Source organism: Rana temporaria, chromosome 1 (assembly GCF_905171775.1).
Source record: "Rana temporaria chromosome 1, aRanTem1.1, whole genome shotgun sequence".
In the NCBI taxonomy this organism is placed as follows: Eukaryota; Metazoa; Chordata; class Amphibia; order Anura; family Ranidae; genus Rana; species Rana temporaria.
The window spans coordinates 270,488,911-270,503,985 of NC_053489.1; positions in this window are offsets into that span (position 1 = coordinate 270,488,911).

Sequence of the window (15,075 nt, forward strand, 5' to 3'; positions counted from 1 at the left end):
AGAGATCCGTGTTCTGCTTGTTTACATTGTTTACATTCTGCCTCTGTTGAGAATGATCGCGGGTCTGTGATTTTTACATCCTAAAGAAAACTATGTTTTATATAGGCATACAGAGCTTAAGTGGATCTAAATTTACGATTTTTTTTACCTTAATACATTCCCTGTGTTAAGGTAAAAAATGTTTCATTTGTATCACCCCGCCCCCCAGTTACAGGACACAAAGGCAGCAGCAGGTGCTCTTGCTGCTGTCAATCAAATCATGTGATCAGGGGGCAGGGCTGAGTCATGCTGTGTGTGTCTATGGATGCACATAGCCGGTTTGGGAACAAGCACATGGGTGTGCCCCCATAACAAGCAGCTTGCTATGGGGGCACACATAGAATAGAAAGACTCAGGGCCACTCTGTGCAATACCATTGCACAGAGCAGGTAAGTATAATGTTTATTATCTTCAAATCTTCAATACTAAGACAGCGAAGCACATTCTCCTTACTGCATTGATTATGACTAGCAACAATGATTATAATATCCTTTCCTGTATTTCTGATGTTGGCTTTTTTTGACTGGAAATGTCACATTGGGAACAGGGTTAGTGTCAATAGCAATCTCTGCAATCTCACACATGTACATACAATGGATTTATGTTATTTTCACATGCACACAGGTTTTCCATGTTTAAATTTCCTCAGCAGCCCCCTAATGAAGCTTCCTCTGTCCAGACACTATGGCAGCCACATGTGGGCGTTAGCTATTGTTATTCCATTGTGTTAGCAACACTCCCTGTAGTATTGAACTGTGAGTCTAGGCTGATGTGGTGACACAATTCCAAAAGGGTTTGTCCTTGATTGGGTTTACAGGAAGCAGGTTGGATTACGCTAGTTGCTATTCAACCCAGAGGAGAACCAGTGGTTTCTGCAGGGGACAGCACTAAAGACAAGGATAATATTTAAAGTGGAACTTTACCTATAACAACTTGATAAAAAACAATGTTCTTAAGCAAGGAACATACAGTACATTTCACATTAATAATTATGCTACCAATATAAGTGCGTGCTATAAATTGCCTCCAGCATTGCACCTGTTTATTCTTGCTGGAAGCTGCCATTTTGCTGTATGTAGCTCAGAGCCACTGAGCAGCAGTAGATCAGTGTTTCCCAACTCCAGTCCTCAAGGCACACCAACAGGTCATGTTTTCAGGCTTTCCATTATTTTGCACAGGTGATTTGATCAGTTTCACTGCCTTAGTAATTAACACAGCCATTTCATCTGAGGGAAATCCTGAAAACATGACCTGTTGGTGTGCCTTGAGGACTGGAGTTGGGAAACACTGCAGTAGATTATAAAGCGGAACAAAACCCATTGATTTAACGGTTTAAAAAAAAACTTTACATTCCTGGGATGCCGGGATTGCTAACTGTCACACTTGCTTGTACCCTAAACCAAACTGTCAAACCATCAAATGGCTGGTGTCATAACTGATTACATGTGCAGCACCATGGCAGTTGCAGATCAAACAGAAGCATTTTCCTTGGCTGTAAAGGATATGAGGGTTTAATTTTGCTTTAAAGAGGAGGTCCAGCCTGGGTGAAAAAAATGTAAAGTCAGCAGCAACAAATACTGTAGCTACTGACTTTTAATATTAGGGCACTTACCTGTCTAGGGAGCCCGCAATATCGGCACCCCAGCCAATCTTCGGATTGACTCCCGGGTGCTGCCCCCGCCATTCCTGGTGAGGAAACCCGGTAGTGAAGCCTTTCAGCTTCACAGCAGATTCCCTACTGCACATGTGCGAAGCGCGTTTTGTAGTTGGCCCGGCAGGGGAAGGAGGAGGGGGGCCAAACTTCTGGGAGATCGGGCTATCTCCAGAAGTGGGGAAAGGGATCTGTCAAAAACAGGTCCCCCGTTATCCCCTCGCCCTTGAAAGGTGGCAAATGTGGGGCGAGGAAGCGTATAAGCGAGAGTTCCACTTTTGGACAGAACTCCGCTTTAAGACTGTCAGTAGATTGGCCTATACAAATTCAGCAGTGCCTAAAAATGGAGAGCAACTGAGCATGTGCAGAGCAGGGTGAGACAGTGTATTACGCGGTTTTAAACAGTACAGACACTTACTTTTAATGTTTTACATATTACCTGCAAAAGGGGCCAACCTGGCGTGGTCTAGCAGGACTTAATTTTCTCGCTAAAGTTCAACTTTACGTTAGAGTTGCATTTTTTTAAATGATGGGGCATTCATTTAAAAACATGTAATATGGAGTTCTACCTTATATTAACTAAAATAAATATGTCTTATAAAGCTAAAAACTACATTGTGCAACAATTTGAAAAAAAGACACAAGCTAAAATTAGGGGAAACAATTGGTAGAGAGGGGGATTAAAAAAACTGTTCTGATTGCTAGGTACGCCCTCTGATAAGCCCTTGCACATGTGTACAGGCAACCAGATAAACTATAGGCATGTGCTGCTAGACAAAGTAACATGTTCTTTAATATTCCCCTTCCCAATTTTGCCTTCCCACCCAGGCAAAGCATCAGTTTACTTTTAAACAATTTAAACAAAAATAAAAGCTGCAAGGCTGCTGGCTCCATCTGCTGTTCAAAATGACAAACATCTCTACAATACATGTTTTATCCCTTTAAATGCACTGCAGTACAGAAAAAGAACTGGTGATGTGCCAGAAGTGTAGTGTGCTCTTACCTTCCTGACTGACATGCCAACATACTTTTAGCTCTAAAATTTCTAGGGCTGTGGAAATGAAAGATTAATTCCTCGATTAATCGTTAATTTTTTTAATCAATCAAAATTCTATTGATCGGTACTAGTGGTGCAAAAGATCGTAAATGATCCGTGATCCAAACGGGTCACCATATGCGGATCGGCACACCACGTGATCCACGGAGCTCCACTGCTGACTCGGCCATAGGAAAGGCCGCGGTTTTGGCCTAGGTGAGCCTAGAGCGGCGCGCTGACGTCATCACCCAGCCTCAACTGCTCATGTTCGACTGGCTTCTCTGGTAAGACTAAGCAAGCACTAATCTTCCTATACAGTGGGGGAGATGTGGACCATATTACAGTGGATTACAGTGGGGGAGATGTCTGTGGATATTACAGTGGGGGAGATGTCTGTGGATATTACAGTGGGAGAGATGTCTGTGGATATTACAGTGGGGGGAGATGTCTGTGGATATTACAGTGGGGGGAGATGTCTGTGGATATTACAGTGGGGGAGATGTCTGTGGATATTACAGTGGGGGAGATGTCTGTGGATATTACAGTGGGGGAGATGTCTGTGGATATTACAGTGGGGGAGATGTCTGTGGATATTACAGTGGGGGAGATGTCTGTGGATATTACAGTGGGGGAGATGTCTGTGGATATTACAGTGGGGAGATGTCTGTGGATATTACAGTGGGGGAGATGTCTGTGGATATTACATTGGGGGGAGATGTCTGTGGATATTACAGTGGGGGAGATGTCTGTGGATAGTACAGTGGGGGAGATGTCTGTGGATAGTACAGTGGGGGAGATGTCTGTGGATATTACAGTGGGGGAGATGTCTGTGGATATTACAGTGGGGGGAGATGTCTGTGGATATTACAGTGGGGGGAGATGTCTGTGGATATTACAGTGGGGAGATGTCTGTGGATATTACAGTGGGGGAGATGTTTGTGGATATTACAGTGGGGGAGATGTTTGTGGATATTACAGTGGGGGAGATGTCTGTGGATATTAGTGGGGGAAATGTCTGTGGATATTACAGTGGGGGAGATGTCTGTGGATATTACAGTGGGGAGATGTCTGTGGATATTACAGTGGGGAGATGTCTGTGGATATTACAGTGGGGGAGATGTCTGTGGATATTACATTGGGGGGAGATGTCTGTGGATAGTACAGTGGGGGAGATGTCTGTGGATAGTACAGTGGGGGAGATGTCTGTGGATAGTACAGTGGGGGAGATGTCTGTGGATATTACAGTGGGGGAGATGTCTGTGGATATTACAGTGGGGGGAGATGTCTGTGGATATTACAGTGGGGGGAGATGTCTGTGGATATTACAGTGGGGGGAGATGTCTGTGGATATTACAGTGGGGGAGATGTCTGTGGATATTAAAGTGGGGGGAGATGTCTGTGGATATTACAGTGGGGGAGATGCCTGTGGATATTACAGTGGGGGAGATATCTGTGAATATTACAGTGGGATGATGTCTGTGGATATTACAGTGGGGGAGATGTCTGTGGATATTACAGTGGGGAAGATGTCTGTGGAGATTACAGTGGGGGCGATGTCTGTGGATATTACAGTGGGGACTATATATGGTGGTGATCCGAAAAATGTATGTGCGTTATAATTAATCAAAATTAGTCGATTAATCAATAAAAAAAATCGATTAATCGAACACGAAAATTTTAATCAGTAACAGTCCTAAAAAGTTCTAATCATGTGGGATCACGTGCACACATTTATGGTATATTAAAAAGGACACAGAGCTCTCCTTGTCTCCTCTCCCCTCCTCATCTCCATAATCCTTCCTTGTACACAGGCAGACAGCTAAGGATGAGCTCAGGCGCGTTCGCAAGTCCGCGCTCCTGCGCCCACCAGGAAGCTGACACTCCGCACTGCTAATCACAGGCAGTGAGACATTTCCTGATCCGCGGCTGCACAGATTGGGAAATGTCTCACTGCCTGCAATTAGCGCCTGAGCTCATCCTTACAGACAGCACAGGAAGTCATCCGCTCACAAGATTTTTGACAAATCAACAGCTTTTTGTTTTTTTTTGCACATATCAAACAGATATAACACAATTTTTCAATCGTATACTTAGCAGACCAAATGGTAAAATAAAAAATAATTATAATAATTTTTGAAGGGGTACATATGCTTTAAATGGACCTTCACGCTACTAGTGACTTAGGCCCTATTCACACTTTGCATAGTAATAACTTCCCATTTCCGCTCGTGATTTTCATGTAATTACACTTTTCGCACATAGGGCAGCATTTTCACTTCAATGGGCTAAGGAAGCTTCTGCTCCTTTTTGGGGCAAAAAGCTTCAGGCAATTTTTTACGGCGTGTTTTGCTGTGCGATTTTGTTAAACGGATAATCGTGGCAAAATTGCATCACGTTTGGGGTGCGATTTAGAATAAATGTCTCCCAAATGTGCATTTTGTGTTTTGGGATCGTGAACAGAATCGTTCCGATTCCACCCGTGATACCAAATCCACAAGTGTGAATGGGGCGCCTAAGGGTTCCTCCACTCCTTGACAATACAGGCAATTAGGGCTTCTTTACACTCATGGCTGTCATGGCAATCCTTCTGAAAAGCGATCTTCAGCTGATATTTGTAGCAATATTATTCATTGTGTGGACAGCGATGCGTCGAACCTGAATTGAGGTTTGAAGATTAACTGACCACAAACTGAGCAGCACTGTCAGCCTGCATGTGGCCCACCTGATCAGCACCAAGGGCCCAGATAGGGCTTGTGCAAATTAGCGAATGTGGAATGCTTTTAGCCATATTTGTCTTGTTTTCTAGAATAGTTCAAGATGTGTATTTCACCTACAGTTGACATCAGTCTTACTTGCAGATGACTTCTTACTATGCTGCATCAAACTACTTCTGAGTCCTATTGACCTGAATAGAGGAAAAAGCAGTTCTGATGCAATAAATATCCTGTACACAGGTTCATAGTTTAAGACCCCTGGAAGTCTTCTCTTGCATCAGCCCATACAGACCAGGATCATAGACTATCCAATCAGTATCTTAACTAACTGGTGCCACTGGTAAACATAAAACCATGTAACTCAATAATCATGATGTTGGCCGAGCTCACCTCTTTTGCCCGTGGCTGCACAGAGTTGATTGATGCTCTGACAGTCACATGCCGATTTGTGTAAAAAAAAAAAAAACATTTCAATAAAAATTATGCATGAAAAGTGTGCTTAGTCTAACTATTGAAAATAGGTAAAAGTGCACATTCCGAAGTGTTACGTGGGGAGAACGAGAAGCCGCTGTCAATCAATGTTCTGGCGCCACCGCTCAAATGAAAGGCTTGAAGGGGGAAAGAAACCAGATCATGCACAAGGATGTAGCAACGGATGATTCATATAATCACAGGCTGCAGCTGGGACTTGGGCAAGGGATCACCAGTGAATGGCAGGATCAAACTGTTTTTTTTTGTATTTGCATTAACCACTTCCATACTGCGCCTATTCTGGCACTTCTCTCCTTCATGGAAAAATCATATTTTTTTTTGCTAGAAAATTACTCAGAACCCTCAAACATTATATTTTTTAAGCAGACATCCAAGCGAATAAAGTTGTGGTCATTGCAACTTTGTATCTTGCACGGTATTTGCGCAATCATTTTTCAAACGTTTTTTTTTAGAAAAAAAAAACGGTTTCATGAATAAAAAAATAACAAAACAGTAGTTAGCCCAATTTTTTTATATAATGTGAAAGATGATGTTACGCCGAGTAAATAGATACCTAACTTGTCACGCTTTAAAATTGCGCACACTCATGGAATGGCGCCAATTTTCGGTACTTAAAAATCTCTATAGGATAGGTTACCAGAAGAGGTCTAGTGCTAGAATTATTGCTCTTGCTCTAACGCACGCAGCAATACTTCACGTGTGGTTTGAACAGCGTTTACATATGTGGGCGGGACTTACGTTTGGGTTCGCTTCTGAGCACGAGCTACTGGGTACAGTGGCGTTTTAAATAATTTTTTTCGATTTTACTTAATTTTAAAAAAAATTACACTTATTTTTACATTTTTCTTTTTTGATCACTTTCATTCCTATTACAAGGAATGTAAACATCCCTTGTAATAGGAATAGTGTGTGACAGGTCCTCTTTATGGAGAGATGCAGGGTCAATAAGACCCCACATCTTTCCTCCAGGCTGGAAAGCATGAGATCGTGAAAAAAAATTCACCGATCTCATGCTTTCAGCCGCCATTGTAGCTTTGTTTAATTCGCGCCCGGGCCTCCGACGGCCAAAGAGATCTCTATCCTCCCCATCCGGCGGTGGCCGATTCGTTTTCTGGGCCTCCGATGGCATGGGAGAGCCTGGAGAAGCACCAGATGGCGGTGGAACCGTCGCTATGATCATTCTTATGGTGCGCACAATCGCCGCCTGAAAAGAAGGATATCTGAAAGATGCATGTAGCTGCAGGCATCATTCAAATATCCCCACACAAAGTATAGGTTGTCATATGACATCCTACGGTAGGGAAGTGTTTAAACTAAGGGGCAAATGCTTAACACTTAAGATTGTGACCGTCTCTCTATGGAGACGGTTCACACATCTCCGCAGTGGCTCCGGGGCGAATTGCACAGAAGTCCTGTGCATCTTTTGGTCCGTTTCAGGTCCGAATTCAGCCCAAAATTCAGGCTGAAATTGGACCTGGAATGGTGAATGGAGATGCACCAGACTCCTGCTGTGAGCCGCTGAGTGTTCTAGCGTGAACCCAGCCTAAGTCATTATGCACACATTGCGCTTGGGTTTATAGGCAATCAACACTCCCATTAAGATCTGTGTTCAACAATTACAGGTGCCAAATGGTACTTTAAAAGCTTCAAAAAAGCTTGCTGAAAGCTCTGTAAATGCCTTCAACAGCTGGCAGTTCACACTGCTCTAATACAAGCTGAAGCCTGTGTACAACAGCATTTTTTTTTTTTTTTTACATAGGCTGTCTTGGAAGTAATCTGGTCCAAATGGACACTTGGGGCCAGATTCAGGTACATTTGCGGCGGTATAAGGTATCCCATTTACGTTACACCGCCGCAAGTTTTAAGCGAAAGTGCTTGATTCACAAGGCACTTGCCTGTAAACTTGCGGCGGCGTAGCCTAAATGCGTCAGGCGCAGGCCCGCCTAATTCAAATGGGGCGTGTATCATTTAAAGCGGAGGTTCACCCTTAGAGAGCACATTTTCCCCTTAGATTAATGCTCGTTTTGTCTAGGGGAATCGGCTAGTTGTTTTAAAATATGATCCGTACTTACCGTTTACGAGATGCATCCTCTCCGTCGCTTCCGGGTATGGGCTGCGGGAACGGGCGTTCCTTCTTGATTGACAGTCTTCCGAGAGGCTTCCGACGGTCGCATCCATCGCGTCATGATTTTCCGAAAGAAGCCGAACGTCGGTGCGCAGGCGCAGTATAGAGCCGCACCGACGTTCGGCTTCTTTCGGCTACGAGTGACGCGATGGATGCGACCATCGGAAGCCTCTCGGAAGACTGTCAATCAAGAAGGAACGCCCGCTCCCGAAGACCCATACCCGGAAGCGACGGAAGAAGATGCATCTCGAAAACGGGTAAGTACGGATCATATTTTAATACAAATAGGCGATTCCCCTAGACGAGCAGGAATCTAAGGGGAAAAGGGCAAAAATTAAATAAATGGGTGAACTCCCGCTTTAAATTAGGCACGTTCCCGCGCCGAGCGTACTGCGCATGCTCCGTTTTGAAATTTCCCGCCGTGCTTTGCGCGACATGCATTACGTCCTTTCCTATTCACGGACGACTTACGCAAAAAAATAAAACAATTTAATTCGACGCGGGAACGACGGCCATACTTTAACATGGGCAGTCTAAATCTAAGCCATGAAATAGCAGCCGTAACTATCCGCCGGGAAAAGCCGACTATCGACGACGTAAGAGAATGCGACAAACGCGCGTACCTTCGTGGATCGCCGTAAACAGCTAATTAGCATACCCGATGCGGAAAACGACGCAAACTCCACCCAGCGGGCGCCAAAGTATTACACCTACGATCCGAAGGCGTACAAAGCCGTACGCCTGTTGGATCGAAGCCTAAAGCCGTCGTATCTTGGTTTGAGAATTCAAACTAAAGATACGACGTGGCAAATTTGAAAATACGCCGGAGTATCAGTAGATACGCCGGCGTATTTCTACTGTGAATCTGGCCCTTGTTTTTTTACCCCCACTTGCCTATAAACCTGCTTCACATGGGCTTCAGCTTGTAAGAGATCTGTGTGAACAGCAAGCTTTTATAAAGCTTTTGGTAAGCTTTATGCAGCTTTCTCTGAGCCTAAAGTGTCCTTCAGCTCCTATTTGGAAATGTTATACACAGATCTTCATGGGAGTGCTCATTGTCACTTCAACCACTTGACCTCAGAAAGATTTTACCCCCTTCATGACCAGGCCATTTTTTGCTATTTGGCACTGCGCTTCTTATTATCTGGCAATTGCTCAGTCATGCAACACTTTATCCAAATTAAATTGATATAATTTTTTTCACAAAAATAGAGCTCTCTTTTTCTGGTATTTGATCACCACTGGGTTTGAATTTTATATAAATGAAAAAATACATAAAATCATTTTTTTAAATGTTCTACTTTCTGTTATAAAACACATCCAATTAAATAAAATGTCTTCATAAATTTAGGCCAAAATGTATTCTGCTATATATGGTAAAAACCAAATTAAATTTTTGGGGACCTTTTGGGGACCTACAGTATGCTACTATAGTTCTGATCGTGAGCAAGATACTGATTCATACAGACACTAGTTTGTATCAGATGCTAGTAATGGTGGTGACCAGCAACTTATAGTGGGACTGTGATATTGTGGTGGATAATCTGGTGCTAACTGACACTGATGTCGCTAGTGACACTAATACAGTGATAATACTGTACAATGTCACAGTACCAATGACACTGGCGGGATGACAGGGCAATCAAAGGGTTACCTGTGAACAGCAATCAAGGGGTTAAATATGCCTAACAAGTTTATGCAAGTGTATCTGCTTGTATGCACATGGAATCTGGCTGGCTTTTCTCTCTAAATGAAAAGAGCTCAGGGAGGATATAACCGGCCAGATCCTGTGCATTCTGTTTACAAACACACAGAGGTATGTGTTGTGATTGCCCACAGCCAATTAGCAGGTATACAGCCAACGTCATTGGCTGTGACCTGCTGACAAACTTGTGCTGTGGCCAAGTTACAACTCAGATCAGCAGAGGGCAGGTAGTAATCCGCAACGTACTCACAATGTCACCTAGCCTGGAGCTGCCACCGCCAGCAGTAAATGTACTGTGGGGGGGTTGCAAGTGGTTAAACAAGCTGCCAGCAAGCTTTTAACAAGCTTCGAGTAGTGCTGGCAGCTTGTTTAAAATGGCAATCAGCACTCCCATTAGGAGCTGTGTTTAACATTTACAAACTGGAGCTGAAAGGCACTTTAAAAGCTTCATCAATTCTTGATGAAAGCTCTGCAACTGCTTTATAAAAATGAATAGCTCGTACACACAGTCAAAAAATCAGAAGTAAAATTTCGTCCACTGAACGATCTCAAGATTTTCAGATCGTTAGTATGCTGCTTTTTGATTACGATTTTTCGTCAGACAAAAACTGGATGTGCAGGCTTAAAAAAAAAAAATCTGACGTGACCACAACGTCCGATTTTGTTTTCATTAGTATGATTTTCTGCCAAAAAAATCTGAAGAGCATGCATGCATGCTCAGAAATGAAAGAAGACATACAAAACAATTCAACACATTACGTCACTTCTGATGTTGAATTCTGTTGTCAAAAAAATTCTGATGGTGAGTACCCTCCATCCAACAAAAAACTGACGGAAATTCGTCCAATAATCTGATCATGTGTACAAGGCTTAAAGATAAGGTCCGCCAAATTATATATTTTTTTTAAAGTACAAATACTGCAGCTGCTGACTTTTAAAATATGGACACTTACCTGTCCAGCTCTCCCGTGATGACGGCACCCGAGGCCGACCCGTGCCTCGGATGCTGCCGCCGCCATCTTCGCCTTGCGGCTTCACTTCCCAGTTCCCTACTGTGCATGCGCGAGTCGCGCTACACAATCAAAATGGTCCCTCCTGTCTCCCAGAACTTCCCACAAGTAAAAGAATACATCAGTTTATTCAGACACCGTAGAACTATTCATCCAACCACCCCACACTTTATAAAACTTATGAGGAATTCCTCTACTATAAGGTGACCAGATTTTTTTTTTTACTAATAATGGCGGCAATCAGCGAATATTGCGGCGGACAAAAAGTACACTAAGTGACACTTTTTGGGAACCAGTGACACTAATACAGTGATCAGTGCTAAAAATATGCACTGTCACTGTACTAATGACTCTGTCTGGGAAGGGGATAACATCTAGAGCAACTAAACAGCTAAATGTGTACCTAACAAGTGTTTTCTCACTGTGGGGGAGGTGCTTTTACTAAGGGAACACAGGATCAATGTCTTCCATACTGACAGAACAGCGATCTGACTTGTTTACATAGGCAGACCACCATTCTGCCTGTGTACATAACGGTCAGCAGGTACCGGTGCACCCAGAAATGCAGGATTGCGTATATACATGATCCTTCGCAGAGCGACCGCCCTGTAGCAGTAAATCTGCTATCGGGCGATTGGCAACTGGTTAATATCATCAGAATTATGATAACTCACAGGCAGCAGGCACTCTATTATGGCTCTGTCACAGTGTGTCGAAGCCATGAAGACACTGGCAGCCCCACGATCGGATCCGCTTCCCCTCTGTTCCTGCTGCTGGACACCGCCAGCTGAGCTCAGCTGCCCCTCTCCGCCGCCCGTCTCACAGCCTCTCAAGTCTCAATTCTCCAGGCCCTGGCTACTACTGGGTGGGGAGCAGAGGAAGGTCACTCCGCCAGGGAAGGCAAGGAGATAAGCAGGCAGTCAGCTGGCTGGGACTTGAGCCAAGGCAGAAGAACATGCGTGCAGAGCTGAATAGGCATGCACCCGAAACTGAAGAAATATTCCCTCCGCTCCGACCAGCAGATGATTATCAGAAAGGGGCACAGATAATAGAAAAAATACACCCCCATAAGCTAGTAGGAGCGGTGGAGTGGAGGTGTGCAATTGTTTTTTTGTTTTTTTTTATTCTGCACTGTCTGTCTTTGAAATTGCCCCAGCCCCTGTTTAGATCCAATCCAGGGACAAAACCGGGGACATACTTGGTCAGGGGACAGTGTCCTCAATCCGGGGACTGTCCCCAGAAATCGGGGATGTCTGGTCACCCTACTCTACTAGTATACATCTCAAAGGGATGGCTTTATTAATGCGTGCCTTCCATGTCAAAACAGTCGGAGGAATAGGCTTTTTCCAGAGGAGCACTATTAATTTCCTAGCATAATAAAACAATAAGGTGTTTACAAGTTAAAAACATTTTTTTTTTCTAAAAAATTACTTGGAACCCGCAAACATTTTTTTTTTGCTAACAACCTAGAAAATAAAATGGCGGTCGTTAAAATACTTTCTGCCACACCATATTTTGTGCAGCGGTCTTATAAGCGCACTTGTTTTGGAAAATATACACCTTTTTTAATAAAGAAATAAGACAATAGTCAAGTTAGCCCATTTTTTTCTTATATTGTGAAAGATAATGTTACGCCAAGTAAATTAATACCCAGCACAAAAGATAGATGAAGGATGGATGGCCGCACTCCAAAAACCGTGCAGGTTGTCTTTTATTAAATGAACAGCAGATACATCACCAGATCAAAACAACAGGAACAGGGGAACAGCCGACGTTTCGCACAAAATCAGTGCTTATTCATGGCTAACATGTAATAAAACTGTTTGATATATATAGAAATCAAAGGAGGACATGTGACCTGATTGAGTAATTGGCTGGGAGTGGCCTATGGTAACAGGACACACCTGAAGCCAATATCAAGTCACAGTCTACCTGTGCATACCAAAAAAACATGTGAACAAAGACCAAAAGTGCCAAAATACAACCATAATCAACATAAATATATACGTGAACTCAATGTGCATAAATGAATAAGGAAAAATATAAGGAAACATAATACAATCAAATACTATCAAATGCTTATACAAAGCAATGAATGTGAAAAAGGTGTAAATATAGGAAAAGTTATATATACATATTTAACATGTGATGAGAAGAGAAATAAATAAAATAATGCGTAGGAGTGAAAATGAAAAATAAAATTCATTATAAATATAAAAGTAATAGTGGAAAGGTTCCATCTCTAAGAATGCTTGGTTAGTGACACATGCCAGGGAGTGTGTATTAGAAATACATTTACATGTATACATGGACATAGATGTCAATGTCTAAAGTGGTAATCATGTGCAGGAAAGCCCCATCCCGGTCATGAATCATGATCGGGGGAGGTGTATTGTAGATCACTATGTTTGCAATTATTTGTCCAAGAACAAAGAGAAGGAGAAAATATGTTAATATATGTGAATGCAGAGTGGCCTAATAAACAAAGACACACTTTGCAAAAAATGGTCAAAATGCAGTAGACGTTTCTTGTATATACTAATAACAAAAAATTTAATAATCAATAAAAGAACGTGAGAACGGTGAAATACCATATAGAAGGACAAATGGAAAACATATGAATGAAAACCAGTATAGGATATACAGAAACATGAATTCCAGAGAAATAAATGATTCTCTTTTGTGTATAGTGAACTGTAAGTGTCTCATAATGCAAACCCGATAAAGTAATATTCCATATAAAGGGTGAAGTTCGTGAAAAATAAAAATGCTAATGGAATATATGTGAATGAATGAATATAAGAATATATGTATATAACATACAGGTAAGGATTAATTACTAACTCTAAAAGGTGATTATATTAGAGAAAGGAGAGGGAAAGGACATTTGATACTGGAGATGTCTGTATCCGGGTATTGATCATTTACACAGATACTGTCATATGTGATTTTAAGAGAAAAAGAGGTAAATGTCAACGGAACACAAGGCACGGGCCAAATATTTGCAGAGCCGTAACATGCCGCCATTAAGGCGGTGACACATAACAATAAGGCGTTGCACATATGGATGTACACAAATTAAGTAAGCTCGTGATCAAAAACGTGATTGAACAATACGTTATAATTCCTGCCACATCTCGGCGTGTATTGGCTTTCATATCAGAAACTATATGAAGCCCTGATCGCCATGAGATTAAATGGCAGGAAAGTGTGGATCGATACTGAAAAAAAAAGGGCTTAGCAAACCGATAAAACATATCAGATGCAAATTTGCAGTAAAATAAATCTAAAGGCAATGTCCAATGAGATTGATCCGAGTATAGAATAAAAAATATATATACATATAAGCCCAAATACTCTCACTATAATACAGGAAACGGATAGGGATGCATGGGTGGCACCCAATGTAACTCGCCGACCTGGTAGTGCATGAAAGACTATGTGGAGAGATATAATGGACAAAATGTGTGTGCCTATATAGTGTAAGGTGTAGCAAAGCTTCTAAGCCCGGGTGGTCCGTGACATTACCTCTAACAAGGTATGTCTAAGGCCCCTTTCAGACTGGGGCGGGAGCTGCGGTGGCGGTATAACGCCGCTAAAAATAGCGGTGCTATACCGCCGGGATTGCTGCGGGAATCAGCCGCTAGCGGTGCGGTATTAACCCCCGCTAGCGGCCGATAAAGGGTTAATACCACCCGCAGTGCGCCTCTATAGAGGTGCATTGCGGGCGGTATTGCCGCGGTTTCCCATTGTTTTCAATGGGAAGGAGCGGTGAAGGAGCGGTATACATGCCGCTCCTCTCATCGCTCCAAAGATGCTGCTGACAGGAGATTTTTTTGTCTCCCGCCAGCGCATCGCCTCAGTGTGAAAGCCCTCGGGCTTTCACATTGAGTCTGCAGTGAAGGAGTTTTTCAGGCGGGATAGCAGCGCTATTTTTAGCACTGTACCGCCTGAAAAACTCCTCAATGTGAAAAGGGCCTTAAGTAAAAATTGTTGTATATATGTGTGTGCAGGTATACAAATATGTAAAAGAATGACGTTTCACTGCACACACACACATGCAAAAAATCAATATAAAAACAGAAAAATGCAAAACAAAAATTAATACCCAACATGTCACGCTTCAAAATTGTGGAATGGCGACAAACTTTTACCCTTAAAAATCGGCGATGTCTAAAAAATTCTACAGGTTGCATGTTTTGAGTTAAAGAGGAGGTCTAGGGCTCTCGCTTTACCGATCGCAGCGATACCTCACGTGTGTGGTTTGAACACTGTTTTCACATGTGGGCGATGCTCACGTATG